This window comes from Heliangelus exortis, chromosome 21, assembly GCF_036169615.1.
Source record: "Heliangelus exortis chromosome 21, bHelExo1.hap1, whole genome shotgun sequence".
NCBI lineage: Eukaryota > Metazoa > Chordata > Aves > Apodiformes > Trochilidae > Heliangelus > Heliangelus exortis.
In genome coordinates, this window is record NC_092442.1 from 3,788,672 (window position 1) to 3,814,093 (window position 25,422).

Here is a 25,422-nt window from a genome sequence, read left to right on the forward strand (position 1 = left end):
TGGACACAGAATTATGAGTAAAACACTTGGAAGGAGGTTAACTGGCAAATGGCCAACAGTAAAAAGCAGAAAACACATTGGTTGGTCAGCAAAATAGGGCAGGTTTGGCCACCCTGGTGTCACACTGCTCTTCACCTGGCCAAGAAGCCTTCTCTGCCCTCAGATTTCCTGGTGATGGATTCATCTCCACTGAATTTTCCCTGTGCTGGCAGAATAATCCTTCCTGGCTTCCTAACAGGGATCTCACTGAGGGTAACCCCTTGAACAGTCAAGTTTACAGTGATACAAATACTGGGTTTCAACTTGCTGGTGAAAGAAAAATCAGACAAAAACAGACAAAAAAAACACCCCACTTTGATTTGTTTTCTTCTTTGCAAAATAAATAAGAGGGGAAAAAAAAAAAAAGTTGGATCCATTGGTTTATTAGCCAATTTAAAGACTAGAAAATAAGGTCTCCAGGGCTCTGAGTGAAGTTTAAAACATTTTAGTTCAAAGCATTTGGGACTGAAAAGTGGCAGATGGGATAAATGAGGATTTTAGGTGGGAGTGAAAGGGAATTCACCCTTGGAGAACCCTGCTCATCCCTAGAGAGCTGCCTCTGACCCACCAGGGTGACAATCCACATTTCTGCAGGAATGGGAGCTGGGTGGCCATGGCAAAAGGCAGTGGGTTATGGCTGGGTCTGAGACATCCCCACAGAACCAGTAAATAAAAAAGTTCATGGTCTTTGCAAGGCTCACAAGACAACTTTGCTGTTCTACAGATTATATTTCATATTTCTCTGAACACCATGACAACCTGAGCAAGGTTTTTTTGGGATGGGAAGTGGAAGTTGGTAGCAAACAAGATGCATCAGTACTTTATGGAGGTATTTTCAGCTCTGAAACCCAGGGGAAAAAATTAATTTGTTTAGGATTATTTGAGACCCACTTGTCAGAGTGGGAAGGAGGAGCAGTCAGGATGTGGATTTAATCCAAGGCTTGGTTTTCAGCTAAAGCCAAGATCCCCTGGTGGGGATTCTGAGCAGGGTCACAGCGGAGCCACTCGTCAGAAAATCAACATCCTGAAGGATCCCAGAGGAACCACAGTGCACAGATGGGTGCAGGGCTGCAGTGGGAACCCCTCGACCCAGGGACATGGTCATCTCTGAGCCAAGTAGGTAAAAGAGAGCAGGGAGAGACTAAAAGGCAAAACAAGAGTCACAAAACACAGAAATTTGGAGGATTTCCTGAAGTGGTCCCTTGCAGCCTTTCTCCTCATTGCTGGAGGCCCTCAGAAAATGTTTCTGCATCTGAGAAAGGTGGAGAGTAACTGGAAATAGAGCCTGGATGAGGGGAGAGCCAGCCACGTGGAGCACCCCAAATGCCAGCAGTGGGAGAACAAGGTCAGCCTGTCCCAGGAGCTGTGCTGTGCTCCTTGGTGCCCCGGGAGAACATGGGATCAGCTCCTCAGCACTGGGAAAACCTCCCAGACCCACAGCCTGATGGCCCAAGGAGCTGCCTGTCCCCCCCATCCCATCCCATCCCATCCCATCCCATCCCATCCCATCCCATCCCATCCCCTCCCACCCCATCCGACCCCATCCCATCCCCTCACCCTATATCTCACACCTTGTCCCCTTCATCCTGTCCCCACACACTGTCCTCCCCATCCCATACCCACACCCCATACTTCACACCCTGTCCCCCACATCCCATCCCATCCCATCCCATCCCCACCCCCCATACCTCACACCCTGTCCCCCCCATCCTATCCTATCCTATCCTATCCTATCCTATCCTATCCTATCCTATCCTATCCTATCCTATCCTATCCTATCCTATCCTATCCTATCCTATCCTATCCTATCCTATCCTATCCTATCCTATCCTATCCCATCCCATCCCATCCCATCCCATCCCATCCCTCCTCCTGCAACATCCCCCGGAGCTCAGCGCCCTCTCCGCTCCCTGCCCCGCGGGCACCGCGTTGCCTGGGTTAGCCAAAAAACCCCAAGGGCCTTCCCCTTGCCCAGGGTTGCTCCTGGTTGGGCTCCAAAGACCCCAAAAAGGGGATTTTTTACCTCAAACCCCCCAGCACCGGGCGGGGCGGGTCCGGGGGCGGGGTCAGAGCGGGAGGCGCGGCCGCCGGCAGCCAATGGGAAAGGAGTGAGCGGAGCGGTCATTGAGACAGCGGTGGGCGGGGCCGGGCCCCCTGGCGAGCCAATGGGAGGAGGGAAGGGGGCGCTGATGATAGGGCGCGTGCCGGGGGGCGGGGCCCGTCGGTTCATTCATTTATTTATTTATTTTCCCACACCTCTCACTCCCGCTCTCCCCTCGCGCTGGAGCCGCGCGGCGCAGGTGAGCGCGGGGCGGTGCGCGCGCGCGGAGGGGGGGGGGGGGGGAGGGGGGGGAAGGAGGTTGGGGCGCGCGCCTTGGGCGGGCTCCGCTCCGCACCTCAGAGCCGGGGCCGCCGTCACCTCAGAGCCCGCAGCCCCCGAGCTGAGGGGGGAAAAGCGGAGGCCGCGCTCCGTCCCCTCACCCCTCGCCTCCTTCACGAGGGTCGCCCCCGTTCAGCACCTCCCCGGCGGTGCTGGGATCCTCCAGAGCCGAGGTGTGGGGGATATGCGGGTTTTTCTCCCCGTGGGCAGCGTCCCGAAGGGTGGGGATCCGGAGGTGTGAGGCGGCCCAGGGCAGGTCCGCTGGTGCCGGGTGGGTTTGCCCGGGGTGTTGTGCTCTGGGGGTGGGGGGGGTTGTGGGTGTGAGGGGTTTTTTACCAAGCCCAAAAATAAATGGAGGTGAGGGAGGAGAATAAAATTCCTTCTAAAAATTTAAGATTTTCCCAGCAGAAGTGTGGAGGTGAGGTCCGGGCAGGGGTCACTGCTGCCCCATCCTCTCTGCCCCGGGGCAGCTCCCTGAGCTCGGGTGTTCTGGGGGATCCCAGGGAAAATCAGCTTTCCAAGGGCTGTGTGCTGGGAGCGAGGAAAGCTGCTGATCCTGCGGGGATATCGCTTTCTGCAGCTGCTCTGATGAAGCTACAATTACCGCTCTGTTGTGGTTGTAGCAATTACGGTTCCGTCGCGGGTGTAACAAATTGTAACTTACCGGGGCAGCTTTTGTTTCGCAGGAAACTGTTGCTTGTCTATCCCCAAGTTGGGCTTTCAGTGCCGCTTTCCCCCTCGTGTGTTAATTCCCTCCCTGTGAGGCATCTCTGGCAGCTTCAATTTGTCCTGGCGTTTGACATGAGATGGCTCTGAAGTGTTGCTTTTGAAACTGGATCAGGCAAGCCGAGAGCCCTTATCTCGGTTGCTTGAAGAGAAAAACCAAAGCCATCGTGTTGAAGCCGGGCTCCAACGCATCCCTGGTGCAGTTTGCTGGGCTCCGTTCACCCTGTGCTCGGTGAGAATTAGGATTATTCTCCAGGGATAGCAGTAACATTGCTTTCTCGGGCTTGTTCTCCTGGTTTTTGTCTGGAGAAGGCCAGATCTTGGCAACCAGGAGAATAAGCACCAGGTTCTTACCTTTCCAGTGAGGAGTTCAGGCATGTTATTGTTGCACATGGTTGGGTTTTTAGTCCCAGTAGGTTCTGGGCTACTGGGTGCTGGTGGTTTGTTCACTGGCATGAAGTGCTTCCAATCTGGAATGGAACTGTCTCCAGCAATTTCTTCTCCTTGCTTTTTGGGGTATGTCCTCTGGGTTGGAGCTGGAGTGCTTGGAGTGGGATAGATGTGAGTCCCTATGCTCCCAGGACAGCTCCTGCTGCAGAGAGGGTGAGCAGACCTCATCCAGCCTCTTCTGGAGCTGAGCTGCAAGGGAACCTCAACTGACCCAGCTCTGCCCCAGAGAGGGGTGAGGTACCCATCACTCCACACTCTTGATACTTTGCTTCTGCTTCTGATGCCCTGTGCTCCCAAACTGAGGTGTTCATTAAGCTCTCCATGTCTTTACCTGATACAATTAATTGTCTTTGCACTAAACAGACTTCCCAGGCCCAGTTTTCTGTTGCTGGGAAGGGGTTGTGGGGTTTCTCACCCGTTATGGGCTTTTGAGGGGAATCTCAGCCCTTAGCAGAGGAGATATCTGGAAGGACAGAGCAGCAGTGTTCTCTGCCAGGGGAAGGAGCACTGTTTAGGTAGCATTCACCACAGGACTTTGTGTGGTTTAGATCTTGGCTGGGTTTGAAGAGGTGGCACCATGCTGAGCCTGTCACTCTGTACTTGAGCCAAGGGTCTGCTTGCCAGGGTGCAGCATCTCTTCCTGCTGTTTATTCCTTGAAGTTACTGAAGGGTGTGTTAACCCAGTCATTCATGCCAACCTCCTGAACTCTGGGAAGAAGAATCCTGCCTGAAGAATCCTTCCTGAAAGCCAGGTCTGCTGTCAAGTTAGTGCTGACCTTAGGAGAGCCTTTACAGGATCATTGCTCCCCAGGAGCTGGGGAAGCAGAAAGTTCTTCTGTAAGAGGCTTCAGGAAAAGGCTGCTGGACACACCTGCCTGGCTGAGGGGCAGGGAGGATAAATCTGATGCAAATCTGGGCATGCAAAGCTAACAGAGGGGAAGGGATGTGTGTTGGTGGGGAGCTCAGTGTGAGGATGGTGTGAGTGCTGGAGCTGTGAAAGGATTTTAATTTCATGACATCTGCAATCAGTGTGTGCAATCTGCCTTGGGAAGCTGCCTGGAGTGAGCAGCCCCAGTGCTGCTCGTGGTGCAGGTGGATGGAGGGTGGGTGGGTGGGTTCAGCAGCTCAGAGCACTGACAAACACTGGGTGTGGGAGATCACACGTGGCCCTGAGGCTCTGCAGGGATGCTGAGCACTCCGTGGGAGGCAGCTTGTGGGAGGGCAGCACCAGAACCCAGCTTTGGGCAGCACCAGGCTGCAGCAGGAGCTCTCCTGAAACCTGAGTGTGAAGGAAGAGGAGCAAACAAGACATCTGGGTGGGTTTTACCCTCCTTAAACCTGGGCTCAGGGGATACATCTTCCTGCACAGCCCCTGGCAGCTGCTTGTTGCTCCTCAGCCCTGCCATGGGTGCTGGAGTTGGGCAGCTGGAGAGGACAGAAAGCTGAGCCAAGCCCTTTTGTGAGGGCCAGTGGGGAGGGAAGTAAAATGTCATTGTAAAAGCCAAGCATCACGTTGGTATGAGGTGAAACATTACTGGCTTGTGCCTGAAAAGGTAGGAAAGCAAACACATCTGTGGAGAACTAAATATATAGTAACAGCCCTCATTAAAATTCTTCCTTTTACATCTTTTTCCATGTTTTCTTCTCCTCTGATCTTCAATCCTTATTTTTATATTTTATTTTTTTTGGCACAGGACATCACTGCTTTGAGAAGCAATCATCCAGCACACAGGGAGGTGACCCCATCATCAGAAAAACTATGTGGCTGAAGAGCTGAACGTGGGCTGCTGGCTGTGAAGGCAGTGGGAATGATTGAAGTGTACAGGAGCCATTGTTGACACAACACACTCATCACAGCAGAGCTGAGGGTGAGTTAGTGATGTTTGTGACAGATAAAGCATCAAACCATTGGGTGCAGCAGATACATGAATAATAAATAACATTATAGAGTCAAGCATGTTGTTTAAATTAAGACAGTGGTTAAGCTTAGCATGGCTGGAGAAAAATGTCTGAAATCTTCTTCTAAAGAGAAGAAATCCTGGTAATTGTTAAATTGGGGTAGGATACTAATTTGGAAGATAATGATGGGAAGGAACTGCAGTGACTTCGTGGATGTGTGGGAGGGTGGCTGCAGGTCTGTGGAGGTGGGTGGGATGTAAGTACATGTGCATGTTGCCAGCTCTTCAGAATTTCTGCCCAGGCTTGTGCAGTTAGCCACAGGTGGGGGCTTTAAGGTTTGAGCCCTTCATCACAGGAAAAAAAGCCACAAACACGTGTTCTGTTAGGGACATCTGCACCAGGCCAGGATGCTGCAGAGTCCCTTGGAGGGTGTTGCAGACCTGTCAAGAAATGGAGCTGCTCAGGCCCCTGTCACCAGCACGTGGGCTCTGCCTCAGACCCACAAGTGCCTGTGTGACACTTGGTGTTGGTCTGGGTGAGGAGTGGCACAGGGGACAAGGGATGAAACCAGAGATATGGACAGAAACAAAGGGAGAAGCACAAGTATTTGTTGTAAGTGTCAAGTATATGACATTGGAATTATTTTCTTTTTATTGCTTTTATGTGCTGGTGTTCCTGGAAGGGGAAATTACCCTGAAAGGTCAAAACCTTTTGAGGACACAGCTTGCCAGTGGGCTGAGGCTGGGGACTGAGAGGGAAAGTTTTGTCCCATGGCAGCTAGGAGCTCCTCATCCCAGAAACCTGCTGGTTTAGGGAGTGAGCCTGGCTGAATACAAACCCTTGTATTTTATTTCTTGATGGCACCCAGCACCTGAGCTGAGTCATGCCTTGTGGATAAAGGTGTGGTAATTTGAGGAGTTGTTTCTGTTGGGGAGCTGCCCTGGGCTGGCATTATTTTAGGGTGAGTAACTCTGAGTTGTGGCTCTTGTTGTCAGAAACCATATGGGATTAATTTTGCCTGTTGGTCTCTAAGATGGTTTCAGTGTTTCTGCAGACTGGTGGCTGTGTTCAGGGAAGGCTGTGAAATGTTGTGATTAATTCTGCAGTATTGTTCAGAGAGTTTATGGTGAAGTTGTTAGCCAGTTAACAGTGACTGCTCTAATTATTCTGGTGTGAGTGTAAACAGTGAGGCTGTGATGTTCCACTGCCTGCTGGAGCAGCACTTGAATTTGTGTCCTTCTGAGCTACAGGCATCCTTCCCTCCTTTCCTCTTCCCCTCTTCCCATGCTGTGTGCACTGCAGAGCAGCCTTGTGGATGTCTTGGGCAAGCAGGGATGCAGTGGAAGCCCATCCTGCCCTGCTGCTGATACCAGTGCTGAGTGGCAGCTGCTCCCCTCAGCATTGCCTCACATTTTTTTGTTACCCTCTGCAGTCCCTTTCCCCAGTCATTTCCACTCATTCACACCCATAGCAGTGAGGAGAACCTTGTCCTATCCTTTTAAGCTGGCAGCAGAACCTGGGGCTGTGTGAAACCATCAGGAGCACAGAGCTGTGTGTCCCTGAAATCAGCAGTTCCTGTGCTGTATTTCATGAATGGTTTTGGGGGGTGCTGATTGTTTTTCTCAGCCAAGTGGCTCCAGAATTGTGGTACCTTGTAAGGACAAAGCATTAATGCCACGTTTTGGATGGCTGGTAGGTCCATATCCCCATGGGGAAACTGTGCAGGACAAGAATCCTGAGTGCAGAGCTGGGCAGAAAGCATTTTTTTCAACATTAGAAGAAAAAAAATCCTGCTTGTGGTGTTCTCACTTCTTTCTGCTGTGGCTGTTGATCTCTAAGCATGTGAAGTAGGAGCAAGTCCTACAGTCCCACAGGGTGGGAGAAGGATGATGTGCTATGCAGGATGCTAAATTAACATGAAGAGGACTCATTCAGTTTCCCCTACAGATTTCCCTGATAACCTGAAGCTCCAGTTCATGGATAGATGCAAACACGGAGTGCTCAGCATGCAGTCAAACTAAAACCTGGCATGAGGGGCTCAGCCGTGGTGGGAAAGAGAGGAATAAATTGCTGTGGAAGCCTGGGCTGAATAACACCTTGTGAGGAGGTGTTAATGTTGGATTTGTGGCTGTGGTGAAGGTGTGAATCAGTCGTACCAAGGTGTGTGAGACCATCATACTGAGTGACCTGGACTTCAGTGCCTACATTTGACAGTTGTGATCTGTACTGCAGAGTGTTTTGCAGCCAGATGCTGCTGTCCTCCTCCTGGTGGCTTTTGTTTCTCAGCTGTCCCTGTGTTGCAGAGATTATTCACAATTCATCTTGTGGTCTTGAGAGAGCAGCAAAGCTTTGAGCAGTCACCTCAGAGCTTGTCTTGGTTTAGCCCTGCTTTAGCACAGTGTACTTAGGAACTCTCAGACTTCTGCTGCCAGAATCTCCCTTGTAATCATGGTAAGGACTTTGTCATGGGTGCCTCTCTCTTTTTCCCTCCCACTCTGGGCAGCAGTTCAGATTTCTGGTACAAAAGAACTGGTGAGGACAGTTTTTTTACAAACAAGCAGCACTGGCACAGCCTCATGAAGCCCACAGTTGCAGGGTGTCATCTACAGTAGGAAAAGCTGAAGAACTTGGACAGCAAAAGGAAAAAAAGGCTTCCTTACTGCAACATCTGGAAAGAGATCGATGGTAAAATGAAATAGAAATATGAAATATTTCATTCCTATGAAATAGGGATGGATTTGCCCCTCAAGGGAGTCAAGTGCTACCTTGGAAAAGTGTATTCTGCTTCTTCAGAGCTTCTCCCTCTGTTTTTAATGAATGGTTACAGAATAGTGTGGAAAAACTATGAGGCAAGAAAAGACAACTGGCTTTGGATAAGGGTGACATAGAGGGTGATAGCCCTGTGCAAAAGAAATCAAGGTACTTGAAAGGCAGCAGCCCCTGGTGCAGTGTTCTGTGACAAAGTATTACAGATTACATGCATGAGCCTTAATTTTGGCACTTCCTAAGACCTGCTTCTGATATTGCTGTCTGGGTAGTGCTGTTCTGTCACATTCCTTGTGCTGGAACCAAGGGTTTGTGTCCTCTTGTGTGCCTGCCTCAAGTAGCAGGATGAGGACAGAAGATTCATCTCTCAACCTCTTACTGATGAGATGCTTTGATGCTGAAGTCCAGCTTGACCCTCCTGCAGCTGTCAGATAGCTGACAAAAGTTAGGATAGCTGGGGCTCCCAGCTCTCTGAGGCAGAGTGTAACAGGCCTGAGATGAGGGGTTTTTTTCCTTGCAGTGTCAGCACCTCATCCCCAAGCTGAGAGATGGGGCTGGAGAAGCAGAGTATGCCTGAGTGCAGCTTGTCAGGCCAAGCCTGGCTGAATGCAGAGGGAAGAGAAATGTGTGGCTGTGCCTCAGGGCTGGGCTCTGGGGTTACTGTGAGGGGCTGGGCTATGGGGTTACTGGGAGGGGCTGGGCTATGGGGTTACTGTGAGGGGCTGGGCTCTGGGGTTACTGTGAGGGGCTGGGCTCTGGGGTTATTGGGAGGGGCTGGGCTATGGGGTTACTGTGAGGGGCTGGGCTATGGGGTTACTGTGAGGGGCTGGGCTCTGGGGTTACTGTGAGGGGCTGGGCTATGGGGTTACTGTGAGGGGTTGGGCTATGAGGTTACTGTGAGGGGCTGGGCTATGGGGTTATTGGGAGTGGCTGGGCTATGGGGTTACTGTGAGGGGCTGGGCTATGAGGTTACTGTGAGGGGCTGGGCTATGGGGTTATTGGGAGTGGCTGGGCTATGGGGTTACTGTGAGGGGCTGGGCTATGGGGTTACTGTGAGGGGAGAGTGTGTGTGATTTGTTGGAAGGGTTAGAACAAAGTTCTCTGGTGCAACCTACCTAATGTGCACAGCACTGGCAGAGGAAAGGCTGGGAAGGAGTGAGCATTGGAAGAAAGAGGCAAGAAGAAGAGTTCTGTGAGGGCTTGTAGCTTCCTCTACAGTTCTGTCAGGTCAGTCAAGTCCAGTCAAGGGTGTGATGTGGGCTTTGCTCACTGTAGTAGTGGTTGTGAACCTCAGTGCTCCCAGCTGGCAAATCAGGAGCTGTTCCTCCTGTGCACTTGCCTGTAAGAAAGATCAGGCATCTCTTTCAGCACTTTTCCATACTCATAACTCATGATTTTTCCCTTCTCACACAGTATTGATGTGAGCAGTGCCTGTAATATGCCTTGAAGCAGTAGTAAAAAAGCATGGTTTATTCATAGTGATTGCTGGGAGTCCATTCCTTACTGCCTGATAGATTGATTTAAGCCAGACTGCAGAATGGAACTGGCATTTTCTGTTGATTTTCAGAGTCTGCTGCTTTCAAGGAGCCAAAAAGTGGCTGTGCTCCACCTGAATATCCCACTCTGGCATCCAGAATGATCACTACAGATGCAAAAGGGCAGTGTAAGGTTATATCCCACCTGGGGGAATCAGGTCCCTTGAGCCACCAAACAAATGAATGGGCAGAACCACTACTGCTTTCTCCAGACTCTTCCAAACATCTCCCTGCTTTACCTCATTGTTTTTTTGTGTTAAAAGCACAAACTTCACAGCAGGCACCAGTGTTTTCTCAGCTTAGCTTCAGACAGAGGTGATAACTGAGTCTGAAATGCCACAACAATGGAAAAAAACCTCAAGTTCTGAGTGAAAAACCTGCAGAGGCCGTGGGGATGCAAAGCCAAAGGGCTGGTTTTAAGCTTAAGTGAGGTCTCTGGTTTGATTCTAGAGTAGCATCTTGCTGGGCAGCCTTTGGTTCAGTGCCTGCCCACTGCCCTGGGGACCCAGAGAGGTCCCTGGCCACTGCTGCCCTCAGGGCTGAGGCTGCTCACCCTTGCTTGCACCCAGTGAGTGCACCAGCCTCCTGCTAAAGGCATGGCTGCAATGCCAAGGTATTTTTGAGCTTTTGCTGTGAGCTGGATAAAAACACCTGAATTCATTGAGGGGGTGTTGTGCTTACTGCCAGGTTCTGAGAGTCTCATTTCCTCTGAGATCTTGGAGAGGAAAGGAAACCTTCCAGAGTCTTGGGATATTTCATGTTCTTTAGGTAGGAATAAATATTTCCTTGGCCTGAAACATTCTCCTGCTGTGAAACCCATTCCAGTCTTTCTCAAAGACAATCAGCCTTTCTCTTACCATGCTGACAATTCCCCAGCAAACTGGTTTCTATCCCTGCAGTGTCTTTGCAAATTGTCAGTGTAGCTGCATGCAGGAGAAGAGAAAGATGGCTCAGAGATGTTCATCTCCTGAGGAATTTGCCCTTCTGAGCTGATAGCTTTCTGCATAAGTGTCTGGCAGCTCTGTCCATGTGTATCTGTTCCCTGCTAAAGGAAAGGTGTGGAACTGGGGAGTCAGGGAAGAAAGCTATTTCATCATTGTGCTTTAATCCAGTTCTTTAGGCAGTGCTCCCTCCTGCAGAGAATCCCTGTCCCACTGTGCAAGTGCAGTGAGCTGAACCTCTCTGAAGCTGTCTGCTCCACTCCTGACCTGTGGATCACTCTGTGCCTCTGCAGTTCTTGTTCTACTTTCTTGGCAAGAAGCCTGTGACTCGTGCTAAGCCCCTTCCAGCTCCACTCCCCAGGAGGCTGAGCTGCCTTAACTCTCTCTCTCATAAGTGTTTTGACCCCTCTGTGGGATTCCTGCAGTCCCTGCTTTGGTGGCAGCTCTGACCCCTGAGGAGCAGGAGGCCTGAGTGAAGCCCCAGTGTTCTTCAGGAGCAGGTACAGGTGACTGCACTGTCCAGGCTGGGCTGAGCTCCTGCCAGCAGCTGAGGGCATCTTGCTTGTACCTGGACAGTTAATACCTTGAAGCAAAGTTATCCCACCCACTCCTTATTTGCTGGCATTGAGAAGCACCATTCCCATCTTGGGTGTTCCAAATTCCTTGGCCTCCTCTGAACCCTCCTTCAGCCCTGGTATCTCCCCAGCTGAGCAGTGCTGGCAGCTGGGAACTCATGTTCAGGCTGGGCAAATGGTGCATCCACTTTCCTGATGGCTTCCAACCTCACAGGGCCTGGATATTCCTGCCCTGCACAGCCCTGTCCCTCTGGTTATTGTGTCCTGTGGAGATTCCCAGGAGCCAAAGGCTTTCTAGGGATCAGCTGAGCAGCTCCTGGAGGCAGGCAGGAAGCCAAGAGCTGGAGCACAGGGTGCTGAGCAGGAGGGGCTGTGGAGAAGTCTGCACAAAAAGGACTCTGAAGGTGCTTGGAGGTCACTGTTAAGTCTGAACAGCCACAGCAACACTCAGCTGGGAACCTGACCTGCAAAAGCTGGAGCCTTAAAGGACATGACAGGGAAAGGAATCAAACACCCCTCTCAGGGTTAAGACCTGGGCTGTTTGGCCTTTGGAATCCTCATCCTTCTTGCCTTGCTCCAGGCCAAGCTGGGGCTGTTGGGAGCACCCCAAGGGTCATGGACTGAGACTGGTAAGTGAAACACACCAGTAAAATCCCAGAAGCAAACCAGTCCTCCAATTGCTGGGTCACTTATTCAGAAAGAGAGCTGGGTGCTTTCCATGCTGGTCTGTAGGAGACTGAGGTCCCTGACCAAGTGTAAGGCAGAGACCTGCTGTTCTTTGTCCCTTCCCCACACAGAAACTGAACCAAGCTGTGATCCTAGCAGGAGGGATCTCCAGAGTGTCTGTGGGCTTTGAGTCCTTTCCCTTTAGGCTCCTCTGAAAACTGGCAACACCTCCCAGGCATCTGGGGGTGATGTTGGAAGGAAGTTCCTCCCATGAACACCAGCTGGACTGCAGCTGCTCTTTCAGGTAGGATTCTGCTGGGCTTTTGCCTACATTTCTCTCAAATCCTGGGGGGCAGCTGCTGCTTCCCCTGGTGCCAGCTGGGTCCTGGCTGCAGCTCTGCAGTGTGTTAAACCAAACTGCTCTGCTGGTTGGGGTGGGCAGAGTCTCTTTCCTGTCAAACTGTTCTGGTTACAATTTTATCTGCTTGGACACTTGTCACTTTGCTTGCCTTTCAAGCCCACCTCCCAGAGAGCATGGGAATTGTAAGTATTTAGACATATGATAAGAATGATGTAATTAAAATCCTTAATTGTATTTTTCTTGTTTGAGTTTTTTAATTCCTTTGATTTAAAGGGTGGTGGTAGCTAATTGGATTCTGGGCCAGACTTGCAGAGGCAGCCAGGGGGAAGGGACTGCAAATGAGCCTAGCCAGGAAATTGCATATTTAAATATAGTTCTCAACAGGGTGAGCAAAACACCCAAGGGGCAAATTAAGAGTAAAATTTCTCCTGTAAGGTGTTCATTTAGCTGCAGCCATCATCTTAAGGTAAACAAAAAGGAAGCTTGTGAGTGACAAGAGTAAATTGCAGGGCAGGTGTCCCTTCTGCACTGCATTTGTGTACTGCTGCAGATCTCTCTGTCCTCTGGGCTGGTTGAGACATCAGCTTATTCCAGGAAGAAGCCACTGAAGAGACTTTTTTGATTTGGAGGTGATTCCCTGGAGGGTGTAAATCCATAGTTCCCATAGTGCTGTGGGGCTGCTGTTGCTGTTACCAGCTTTGGTACAAATCACCTGGGTCCCAGTGTTCAGCAGGTGGCAGGGGGATGGGACCAACCAGCAGCTTTTGTTTGCATGGGACAACTCTCCTTCCAGGGGTGGGATGGAGCTTCCTGCACCCACTGCCTGCTGACCAGTTTCCCTGAACTGGGACACTGGGAAGGGGATTGGACTCAGTGGTTGAAGGTGGACTCAGCCTGAATGAAAAGAACTGGGGAAAGTGAAGCACTGGATTTGTCCCTTTAGATATTCACAGCCTTTTGTTTTTCCTAATGGAACCTGTGGCCCTTTCAGCAGAGGGACAAGATCACTGTTCCTGCTGGGGACATGAGCAAGGAAACCAGTGTGTGGGGCAGCCAAAGCCCTGATGCAAGACACAGAGCACATCTGCAATAACAGCTGGATGAAAGCCAGAGCTGCTCTCAAGTTTGACTAATGTGGGTATCAGTTTTCCAGCCCTGATTGCCCCTTGATTCCTGTGGGGCCAGTGGGATGTGGAGCAGAGCTCAGTTAGACCTTGGTGGCAGAATTAACAGCTTGAATTAGGCCTTGGCAGTTTGAATTTCTCCTGAAGGCCAAGCTAAAGATGTGCTGGTGGTGAGGGGGCTGGGGAAAGGACAGATGGGTTTGTGTTTCCCAGGACCTCAGACCCAGCCCTCAGGGCTCTCCCTTTCATTTTCCCTGTCTCCCCAGGGGAAGGCTGTGTGCTCAGGGAGGCTGAGCTTGTCAGGAAGGCTGGATCCTACATTCCTCTTGCTCTGGAGGGCTGGGGAGCTGCAGATTGTTTGTTCTGACTGGAATAAAATTTCATGAAAGCTGTGGACCCCCAAAGAAGCAGTGAGGAGCTCATCATCCCACCCTGCCTGCAGCTTTTTCAGAGCTCCCAGGGCAAGCTTCATAGAGCTAAATTAAGGCTTCTGTGTAGAGCCAGGGGCAGGGTGTTTGTGTGCCTTCAAGAGCTGCTGGAGGCCTACAACTGGGTGACTTTCACCTTGACATTTATAAATGGCATGCAGTGAATAGATTGGGATCACAGAGAAACAGATGAAACCTTAAACTTTGAAGGCTCCAAACCTAGAAGGCAAATGAAAGGAATGGGCAAGGAAGTAGCAAAATGTTTGTTGTGTTCTGTTTGTTTGTTTCCCTTCTTAATCTGGGAGCATGATTCATCTACTGAGTGGGCAGGTTGTCACAGATGCATCTTTTGAAAAATGACACCAAAAAATGAGCCCTGTGTCACTTGGGGGGGTTTCCTTGCTGCTGCTGCTCCCTGTCCAGCCACAGTAAGCTGGTTTGTGCAGGGGCCAGGTGAGATCAGACTTTGGAGGGAGTTTAGCACTGGCTCTTTGGGGATACTTTCTTAAGCTCTCTTTTTAATGCCTGTTTTGATTACAAAGTCTCCGAGCCAAAGCCTGCCCTGAAGCAATAAGCACGGGGGGGGGGGAGGGGGGGGCAGTGAGCTCTCTATTAATTGGTGCTGTTGCCAGGCTATTGAGAAGCTGTACTAACCTGGCCAAACTTTCAAGTGCTGCTCTAGGCACTCTGCCCGGATGTCCAAAAGGGAAAGCTAATTCCAGTGTGACCCACAGAGAACAGCCTTTCCTGGAGGAAATGTCATTAAGGTTCTCCCCAGGCCACAGGTCAGCCCAAGTCAAATCACAGCTGCATCAACCTCTAAATTTCTTCCTCCTTCAGTTAAATTACCACCAAATGATTTCTTTCAAGTGCAACCCACCTTTTAGAGCAAGAGAAGGAATACTGGCTGCTTTCTCTGATTCCAAATAATAGAGGTTGAGCTGGGGCTGCAGAAGCAAAGAGAAAAGTGCAATTTCTTGCCTGGCCCTTCATTCTTGGGGTGCAATATTCTACCACCTGATCTGTGTTGGCTTCCTGCTGACCCCATGTCGAGGTCAACCCTGGGGTAGTGAATGTGGGTGGTTCATCCTCTCTGAGATGGGGTGAGATGGGTGCTGGGGGTGCCTGCACGTCCCTGTGTGGCACCAACAGTGCTTTCTGTGCTTGTCACATTGCAGAGCTCAATTCCCTACAGTGTTCTGAAGGCTGAAAAAAAAAAAAAAAAAAAAAAATTGGGGCAGACATCTTCAGACTCCTCGACTGACAGCTTGAAGCTGGAGGTGCCATTGGAAAGAGAAACCCTAAACTTTTCCTGATTAGCACTACTGGTTTTAAGCTCTTAATTTCTGCACCAGCACCTTCAAGCATCCACTACTGGCTACAGTTTGAGACAGAAATCAAGCCAAGGTGAATGTGTGGCCTGACTCAGTATGGCTTTTCCTATACATGATGTGCTGGCTTGTTTTCTAGAAGCTCTTGACCTACATCTCAAACCTGGTGTTGGTTCAGGAAGAGCAGTAACAAGTCCCTGATGCATCTGAGTGTCATTTCCTTCTTATTTCTTCCAGCTTCTTCTGAAGATGAGAGGTCTCAGTGTCAGTTGGAGCAAGGATGGGAGACTAGAAGCAGATCTTGCTGTAAAACAAGTGTATTCCAATTATTTTTTTATCCTGGTTTCCTTCTGAAAATGAGACCCTGTGGAAAAGACAAGCCATACATCTGCTTTGTATCTCTGCCAGTCCTGTCTTCCACCTTACCCCCCATCATCTTCTGGAGCCTTTGTCCTCCTGGACTCGAGTGCCTCAGAGTGGGTTAAGATTTCAGAGATGTATTGCTCCAAGTTTTCATGGCAATGGATGGGGTAGAGGGACATGGTGTTCTGGTGAGGAGCTCTGCTCATTAATTCTGCTCTTCCCAGGACAAAGTGACTTAGTGCTGCTTCTCCCATCTTCAGTCTGTTCCCTGCCATCCTTCTTGTGCCATTCTTTCCCTTTTCCTGCCCATGCTTCTTGGTCCTGAAAGATCTTTGTCCTGTGACCATTTGTCAGAGAAATCCCTGAAAGTGAAATAATCCTATGGTCTTCAGCTGAACACAGCTTCTCAGGAAACCAAATTTGTGGTGCTCTTTTTGATACTTCATCATCCTCCCTCTCATACAGAGGGAGAAAGATGCTGTCTTTTGAGGTCAGGGTGAACTGAACAGTGTCAGATCCAGGCACTACCTGTCAGGAACAATTGGAAGGAGCTGGTGGGTTGTTTGCATGTGGGTAAGGAGTGGGTAAATGCAGTTTGGCTTGGGTGCTGGCTAATAAGGGATGTGGCATGGAAAATAAACCCCCCAGAGGAGGTTTAATAACTAGGGAGAATAATTGTGAAGTCCTTCAGAAAATTAACCCATGGCTGAATGCATCTTATTGGTGTAATGAAGCTGGGTGGTTGGGTTCTTTTTTAATCAAACAGATGGGCAAAACATTATGCACAAAAATAAGATCTAAATACAATGAACACATTTAATTAGCAAATAAAAGAGAGAGAAAGGGTTCGTTTTCATCTTGAAGAGTGAGACACTCTGAATGCTCCAGCAGAGCCTTCAGTACCAGGGTTTCTCAGAAGTTTTGGGTTGTTAAGATCACTATTTGCAGCGGGTTGTGTGGTTGAGGTGGGAGTCAGCCTGGGGCTGTGGGTGGTGGGTGGGTGCTGGTGGCAGTGGTGCCTCCCCAGTCCCAGCACTCACTGGCTGCTTGTTGCAGGTTGGATGCCCCAAGGGCAGGCTTGGAGCAATGCTAATGCTGCTCCAAAGCCTTTAACGAAGTGTTTATAATTGATCACCTCTGTTTTGCAGCAGAGGAAAGCAAGGAAGCAGCGGCCCGAGGTTAAGCAGGGTGTAAGTTTAGCGCTGATGCTGGCCAAGGTGCTCTCAGAATTCCAGACATCCCTGGAGCGTTTCCCTGCTGTTTGTGCCTGGAGTTCCTGCAGCTCCTCGGGCGGTGAGATCGATTCCTGCCACTGATTTCCCTGGCCCTGCCGGAGGGCTCCTGCCCCTGCCGGTGCCCATTACAACATCCACTCTCCTGATCTGTCTAACCAGTTTTGTTGTGCCATGGAAACCTGGTGCAAATCAATGCCTTACCTCTCCAGACAGGAGGCTCCTCTCCATATCAACCTTGAGTGCTTGTGTGGGTGTATAATGTGGAGCTGTAGTATCTCTGAGCCTTGTCGAGGCTGGGAGCACTTGCTCCATTCTAATATCATAAGCTGAACAAGCCATTTTGATATTAAGCCTATAATAATAACACCTTGTAGCTAAAGAGTGTTTTTCTCCACGGGTGGATTACTCAGCTCTGTTCTTTTGAGGCAGCACTGAACAAAAGCAGAGACTTCCCCAGACTCTATTTAATAAACAGAGCTCAGAGATTTCTTCTGCTTCATTTCAGTGTTGCTCTACAGTCTCCTCCCTGAGGCAGCTAGAAATGGAGCTGGTGCTCTGCACCCATACAAGCCAAGGTGGGTCACTGTCCCCTGCCCAGATGTGGTTTGTGTGCTAAGCCTGGAGGGAATCACATATTTGGGGAAATGTGGTAGTTGGGGGAGCCTCTGAAGCTGGATGGGGCAGCTCAACTGACATGCTTCATGTTACAGCTGAGATCTGGGGTCTTGATTCCTACCTGCTTCTTTTTGTGTGTTGCTCCTGTAGCTACAGGATGGCTTCATTGCCAACAATTAGATACCAAGCAGAGACTTTAATTTGAAGGCTTCTGTCTTAGGAGGTATCCCTGAGCAGATGGTGATATGATCTGGTTTTGCTTATTGCTGCAGATTATTTGCCAGATAATTTTCTGACTAATCCTTTGGCCTGTAGACTGTTTAAAATTCAGGAGTCAGGTTTCTGATAAAAACACTTGTGTTTGCAAATTTTCAAATCTGTTCCTGTGCCTGCTTCCTGATGTCTCTGGGACATCTTCTCCAGGTGCCCACCAGAGAGGGGCAGCTCCTCAAGCAGAACCTCCCTCCCAGCAGCAGGGTGGGAAGTAACACTTCCCAGCCAGCTTTGGGGTTTATTTTGGAGGTGTGGTAACCTCAGCATCAGTGCTACCATCCTGACCTCCCTGAGGCTGTGTGTCTGTCCCATGTGGCATGGTAAGGAGGCAGCACAGAGCCCGTGCTTTGTGCAGTGATGCTGCACAACTTCTGTGCAGTGCAGCACTGGGGTGATTTGCCTGGATGTGACTGATGGAGGGAGAGCAGCCCCTGGCACAGCTCTCTGCTGAAAGGCTGCTGTGGTTTTAGGGGCTTCTCAAAAATATTTTCCCCTTTCATCTCTTGCTACCTTTCCCTTTAAAGGAAAAAAACATTAAAAATTCTCTTGGATGTCTGTGAAGAGGTGACTTTGGTAACTGCTTGACTGATTTGTTCTAGTGTCTTAACATTTACTGGATTTACATAACAGCCAAACAATCTGTTTCAGGAGTTTAATATAAACCCAACTCGAGTGAGTCACATCCATGCTAGCAATAATGTGAAGAGAGGCAGTCGGGGGAGTGAGGAGGTGATTTTTTTTTTTTTTTTTCTGGGTTGCTGCATGGGAATATCTGGCTGCCTGAAATATCTCTGACACCTCATAGCTGAGTGATGCTGCCAGTTCTCCACAATCAGGGATTTGTTCTGAAACTTTGAAAGACCAAGGGGTGTCACATCAGTGCTTCCATCTCTGCTCCCCCGATGAGCTTGGTGGCCTTTCCAGAGCTACCCAGGCAGTTCTGTGTGAGCTCTGCAGCCTTGTGGTGGGTCAGCTACCTGTTGTGTGCATGTTTGAAAGAGAGGAGGTGTAACCATGAGAGTTACAGTGGCTTGCTCCTTGCTTTTTCAATCAAAATCCATCTTTGTTTGAATTCCTCCTGGGTTCTGTGGGGTCTTGGGGGCCAGAGTGGGTTTGATCCCTGAGACCTGGCTCCGTGCTTCTTTGCAGTTCTGGCAGGACAGCAGAGCTGTGGGGATCTCCCTGCCCACACGTGAGCAAGGTGAGATGGGTTTGTTCCTTGGAGTCAGCAGGAGTGAGATCCATCAGATATTTCCCAAAGCATGGTGTCTAACCTGCTCTTTTTTCAGGTCCTATCCAGGCAGAATCATTCTGGGACTCCCTCAGTGGTTCTATGAGTGCAGCAAACCTCTGGTATGGGCAGCCTGGCCCTTTCTGCACTGGGACTCCTGTGCTGTGGTCATGCAGACCTAGTTCCCCACTCGGGTTGTCATTTGTGAAAATCCCAAGCAAGCAGAAGGGGAATAGCCAGGTTTGCATCTGCCTGGGTTAGAGGTTGGCTGTTCAGCTCAGCAAATGCTTCTCTTGCTGCAGCTTGCTTATTCTTGTCTTCAGAATGGAAAATAAATGCTGGCTGATGAGCTCCATTACAGCACTAATTTTAGAGCTTGCCAAACACTAGGAAATTGTTTTCAATCTTCAGCCTCATTTCCTCCTCCTGTATTTCCCTCCTCCATTTCTGAAAGCCCCCTTTGCCATTCTTCTAATTGCCTGATGTGCCTCTCAGAGGCATCTTCAGGCATTCTGCTTCCAGCCCTCTTTTTCTGAGGCTCCTTCCTTCAGCCACTGCTGTTACAGCCCTGCTGCCAGGATGGGCAAGCACCCAGCCAGCTGGGCTGAGATGCCAGCAAAGCCCCCTGTGAAGCTGGGGGGAGCCAGGGAGGCAGCATCACCGTGGAATTTCTTATCCTTGGGCCCCTAGGGTGTCCCAAGTTTTTTCCAGCCCCACCCCAGTCTGCTTTCTCGATGAGCAAGAGGGGAAAATATGAACTGCTCTCTGGTCTGCTGAAGAGTTTAGGAAGCAGTCCCAAAACTTCAGCGTTTGTCCTTTGCACTAAGGAGAACCTGAGCTGTTGGGAAAGTCAGGGACTGAGCAAGTTAGGGACTGAACTGGTTCATCAGTGTTGGAGGGAAGAGCAGTGCACAAAATCTGGAAGTTTGAAACATGATTTGTCATTGCACAGGTCTGAGAACAGCCTGGATGTTTAACTGGTTGGCTCCTTTGAAACCTTCGGGGTGGCTGCACACCAGTGCTGCTTGCTCACAGTGTTCAGCAGAGTCTGACTGAGCTCCAGCTTCACCTTGATGGCAAAAATTCAGTGGTTTCACCCCGTGCAGAGTTCAGAGGCTCCCTGGAATATGTGTTGCATGGGTTTGGCAATCAGACAGCAGCTGCTGGGTGACCATTACAGAGACTGCAGAAAGACTTTGTGCCTGCCCCGGGGGGGACCTTGGAGATCTTCCCTCTCCAGCCCTTTGTCTGCCTGGAGAGCCCAATTCCCTGGCAGCCGGTGGTGGCTGTATCCTTCGGGAAGAGCTGTCTCTTACCCTGGCTGCTTGTGCTGGAGACCAGTGAAAAGCTCCCTACCCTTAACAATTCCCATTTCATTCCTTCCCGGGTGTGCTCTGAGCCCTGCTGGAGGTGTCAGCCCGTGGGAATTCGGGAGGCAAATGTCTTCAGAGTCGGCTTTTTTGAACACGGCTGAGTTAAACCCTTTACTGACCTAAATGTGGTAACAGCTAATCCTTGGAAACAGTCACCTGGGCCCCGCGGGATGCAAAGAGGCTTTGCTGCTCTGATGAACAGCACCGGCAAGAACATTAACTCACTTATCTTTGGAAATGAAAAGTACCTCTCCAGGAGGGTTCAAGGGGTTAGGTATCAGCTGGAATATTAAGGTAGGTGTTTTCTTGCACCTTTATGCTAAAGATGTAGCTTAAAAACCCTTCCAGCTCTGGTGGGATGGGTGATTACAGCTGAGTGTCCCTGTGCTGTGGTAGGGAAAAGGCTTCATGGGCCTGAGGGGAGAGCATGAAACCAGCATCACCCGAGGAGCTTCTCTGGGAGGATGGCAGGGTTTGGGTTTTTGGGGGTTTTTTTGTTTGTTTTTTTTGCTTCACAACATTTAGTTTCAAAAGCCTGAACTAAAAACTCCACCTCCACTAAAAGCAAAGCTCATGTACTCCAGTGAGGCCACTTTGGGCTGTGGTTTTTGAGGCCAGGCTTTTAGCTTGCTGCTGGTTTCCACGATGCTGCATGGCCAAGCTCTTCCTTGGCAGGAATTCAGCCTGACCAGTGAGCATCACACGTGCTGCTTGCTGAGGAAAAGATTCAAACAGGTATATATAAAATTTCTCTATAAAACAATGTAAGATTGAGAAAAGATTAAACACTGCTATGAAGCATTTATTGTTCAGAGCAGGCTTAAGCACTCAAAATAATTTCAAAATCCTGCTGCCTTTCAACCTGTCTTTCTCCTACTGAATTTTCTATTTTAAGTAAGTAGAGTCAGCTCAGAAGGGAAAAGATACAAGTGTCACTGTTCAAAGTGTGCCTTACTGGTTAGATATTTATGTCAGACATTCAGGAAATGAGCAAACACTTGAAAGTTTATGTATTATGTATTATTGTGGTTGCTTAATTACCACTTGAAACCTTGTGGTGGGTGTCATGGCTCTGTACTCTCTTCCCCAAGCAGTGCTCTGGCACTGTGGATGATGGCATTTATCCCAGCTAAACCCTGCAGGAGATGAAAGTGTGCAAGTTGAGAGTTTGAGGAATGGCAGATGGAAAGATGACAGGGTGGCCCTTGGTGCTGGAAGTATCAGATCTGGATGGGACCAGTGAGACACTTGGTGAGAGCTCCTCCTGCCAGCACCAGGATGAGGAGTTGCTCACCACATTTTGGGGAAAAACAGCAAAGTGGGGTTAATGTGTCTGACTCTGTGTGAGGAAGTGATGACAGGAGTAAAACTTGGCTCCCAAGCATCCAGCTGCAAGTAGGGACTTGGGCTCCTTGCTTCTACAGCAGTGATTCCTCTTCTGGACTGGAATAGAGAAGTGCAGAGTAGGTGCTTGAAAAAAGGTGACTCTTACCTGTTCCTGCTAGGCAATTTGTTCTGAATCCTTGAGCATGCTGTGCAGCAACCTGCTGGTTCCATGTCCTTCTTGGACCCATTTTTAGGTGTTCCTACATGTAACATCACCTTTTCCTGCTCAGGTTGCCAAGCTGTGACTGGGAAACCTCTTTAATTCGTTTGAAGCTCAACCAAAGCACTGATCCCATCTCCCAGTTCTTCCCTAAGCAAGGTGCACTCTTAAGCACTTGCTTAGCATTACCAAGATTAACCAAACCAGGCATGATTTGGGGTAGTTATTTAACTGTCATCTGCACATCTGGAAGAATAATAGGATTAAATCACAGTGGAAGAGGGGGGACTCTTTGTGCCTCCAGCAAAGCAGGTGTGGTGCCCACTCACAATGGGAAGAGTCAGCAGGAAGGCCTTTTTCCCCCAGCAACATCCACTCCTTTAACCCTGCTGCAGAAAAAGTTTGCAGAATGCTGCAATCAGAGAAGTCCCCTTATCAAATGACTCCTGTGGGAGAGGAGTGAGGGGGCCTGGTGAGGAATGGAAGAGTCAGATGAGAGCTGGAGGAAAAGGCTTCTTATGGAATGAATAACTTGTGGTGCAGGGGAGGCAGCGTTGTGTTTAATTCTAATTTGGGGATTTTGGGGAACATGTGACTGACACCCAGCCAGGGGGGCAGGGTGTTGTTTCTCAGCAGGCTGTCACTCCTCTGCTCCATTTGCCTGTCACCCGTGGAGACTTCTCTCTTGGGATGCTCTTAACCCATTTCCCAACCACCTCCTTCATAGAATCATAGAATCATAGAATCCTAGAGGTTGGAAGGGACCTGGAAAGATCATCCAGTCCAACCCCCCCTGCCAGAGCAGGGCCCCCTAGAGTACATCCCCTAGGAACGTGTCCAGGTGGGTTTTGAATGTCTCCAGTGAAGGAGACTCCACAACCCCCCTGGGCAGCCTGTTCCAGGGCTCCGTCACCCTTACAGTAAAAAAATTTTTTCTGATATTCAACTTGAACCTCCTATGCTCCAATTTACACCCATTACCCCTTGTCCTATCACTGGTCACCACTGAGAAAAGCCTAACTCCATCTCCCTGACACTCACCCCTTACATATTTGAAAACATTGATGAGGTCACCCCTCAGTCTCCTTTTCTCCAAACTAAAGAGACCCAGCTCCCTCAGCCTTTCCTCATAAGGGAGATGCTCCACTCCCTTAATCATCTCAGTAGCTCTGCACTGGACTCTTTCAAGCACTTCCCTGTCCTTCTTGAACTGAGGGGCCCAGAACTGGACACAATACTCCAGGTGTGGCCTCACCAATGCAGAATAGAGGGGGAGGAGAACCTCTCTTGACCTACTAACCACACCCTTTCTAATGCACCCCAGGATGCCATTGGCCTTCTTGGCCACAAGGGCACATTGCTGGCTCATGGGCATCTTCTTGTCTACCAGGACCCCCAGGTCTCTTTCACCTACACTGCTCTCCAGCAGCTCAGCCCCCAACCTATACTGGGACATCGTGTTGTTCTTCCCCAGATGCAAAACTCTACACTTCCCCTTGTTGAATTTCATCATGTTTCTCCCTGCCCAACTCTCCAGCCTGTCTAAGTCCTTCTTCCTAGGAGCCGGCAGCACACGAGGACCCCTGTGTAGTCCCTCCAAAAGTGGGGATTCACTTTGGGGTTGTGCTTTGATTTGGTTTTCTTGGCTGCACCTTTTGTGAGCAGGAGCCCTCCCCCTGTAAGTCCATCTGTGTCTTGTCACCCTTGGGCCAGGCACAGCCCAGCACTGCCCAGCCCTGAGCTGGCTGGTGCTCCCTCAGCTCCAGGCTGCCTCCTGCCCATGCAATGGGGTTTTACCTCCCTCACATATGGACATCCCCAGCTCTCCCCTCTCCCAGGATGCTGAGGAAGGGCTGGCTGTTATTGTACCCACGTTTGGTCCCTGCACAACATCATCCTGGGGATCCTAAAGGGGTCAGAGGGAGCAATGCTCCCCCAGGGCTCCTTTTCCATACTGGCCTTGATCAGGAGAGGAGGCACTGGTAACCCTACCCTCATAAAAAGGGCCATTAAGAGTTCTGCTGCAATATAAATTTCAGCCACATTTCTCTTGGCCCTGTCCCTTTCGTTAAGTGTGTGTATGTTAAATGCAGAGTTTCAGTGCAAACAGACTGAGAGCTGGGACTTAGGGGAGGCTTTTGTTACTTCTGTACCAGGCTTATGCTAATAACAGCAGCAGAGATTGAACCCAATCCCTGATGAGCTTTCCAAGAGTCTGATTAATCTGTTTAACAATGGAGCTGGGGGATTGTTTTGATCTTTTTTTTGAGGGAGAGTTAAACTTTTGTCCCTTTCACAGCAGCTATGGAACATGCAAGCACAGCAGCAGTGCTCTCCTAATTGGCTTCAGGTTTATCTGTATCTATTATGTTAAGGGGTTGCAAGAGCACCCATTACCATGGCATTAGAATGCTTCCTATGATAAAAATGCTTGGTAAAAGCATTTATATATAAATATATGTATTTATAAATATATATATATGCTTATGCATTTTTTTTAGTCTCTTAGAAAGTACAAAGACATCCTGCTGGAAGATGATGTTTTTGCAGGGTTGTATTCCCCAAGTGGTTAACTTTGCAAACAGCTCTTTTCTGTTCATACTGCTCTTATGGCTCTGGTCAAGAGGCATCTTTCCTCTGAGCTTTGGACCAGATCCTGTACAAGCAGAATATTCCATTTCTATTGTTTATGTGGGGTGTGTGTGTGGCAGGGCAGTGTCCTCTTGTGCTGGTTGGCAACAGATCCTGACCCAAAAAATTTTTGGCTAAAGATGAAGATACAGGGGAAGGAGAAGAAATAAGGCAAGGGAGGGAGAGAAGGATTGGGAAGCAAGAGTACAACTTGTCACCCAGGCAGGCCACAAATGCTCTGCCTGGTTTTGACTTTTTGAAGGGTACAGGAGCAGTATGGGGAGGAAAGATCTTTAAAGTGAAGATGCAGATGTTTACAGTAGCAAGATTTAAAGGCTGTGTGGTACAAAATATAATGTGACATAGAGGTGAAGGAACCAGGCAATTCTCCATGCACCCACTATTTATAGAAAAACTTTCTTCCTCTCTTGATTTCACCTCTTCTTGAATGCACTCAGTGATAGCTTCACATGTATGAGTGCTTGTAAAAATGGGGCTCCCTAACCAGACATGAAATGTTTATGGGAGTCAATGACTTCAGAGAGCTCTGGCTGTTTAAAAAAGAGTGGAAATGAAATTGCCTTGGCTGCAGTTCTCTGTGGAGAAGAACTCCTGCCAGTGGGGGATGGCACAATGGGGGCTGCACACAGCTCCATCTTTGGGGTTCTTCGTTGTTACTGATTTTACTGACAGTGGGGTGGAAAGGAATCTTCCCAGGGGGGCAGAAATCTATGTGAAGTCTTTGGGATTTGTGCTGTCACAGAGCACAAGGTTGGATGAAGTCTTGCCAGTGACTTCCAGTTGGAGCAGGATAAAACTCTGAGGCTGAAGCCAGGGGCTTGTAATCGGTGGGTCTTTAGAAAGTAGGGTTTTTTTTGAGTGTTTTCCCACTGTTTCTTTGCTCCTCAGTCCCCTTGGAATTCAGCTGCCAGGA

The 25,422-nt window shown here is 49.5% G+C and overlaps 1 protein-coding gene across 6 annotated transcripts in view; it reads left to right on the top strand.

Annotated features, from left to right (window-relative positions):
* Positions 1–2,267: 2,267 nt before the first annotated feature.
* The window catches only part of CAMKK1 (calcium/calmodulin dependent protein kinase kinase 1), a 79,282-nt gene continuing 56,127 nt past the window's right edge, over positions 2,268–25,422 (top strand). For 3 of the 6 annotated variants that reach the window (XM_071764937.1, XM_071764935.1, XM_071764940.1), the window contains exons 1-2: positions 2,280–2,339; positions 5,290–5,463. The gene's annotated coding sequence lies outside the window, so the exon portion shown is untranslated. Of the gene's footprint in view, positions 2,340–2,547; positions 2,593–5,289; positions 5,464–20,492; positions 20,606–25,422 lie in introns of those variants that run through there. The other 3 variants (XM_071764939.1, XM_071764936.1, XM_071764938.1) reach the window with 3 other exon arrangements.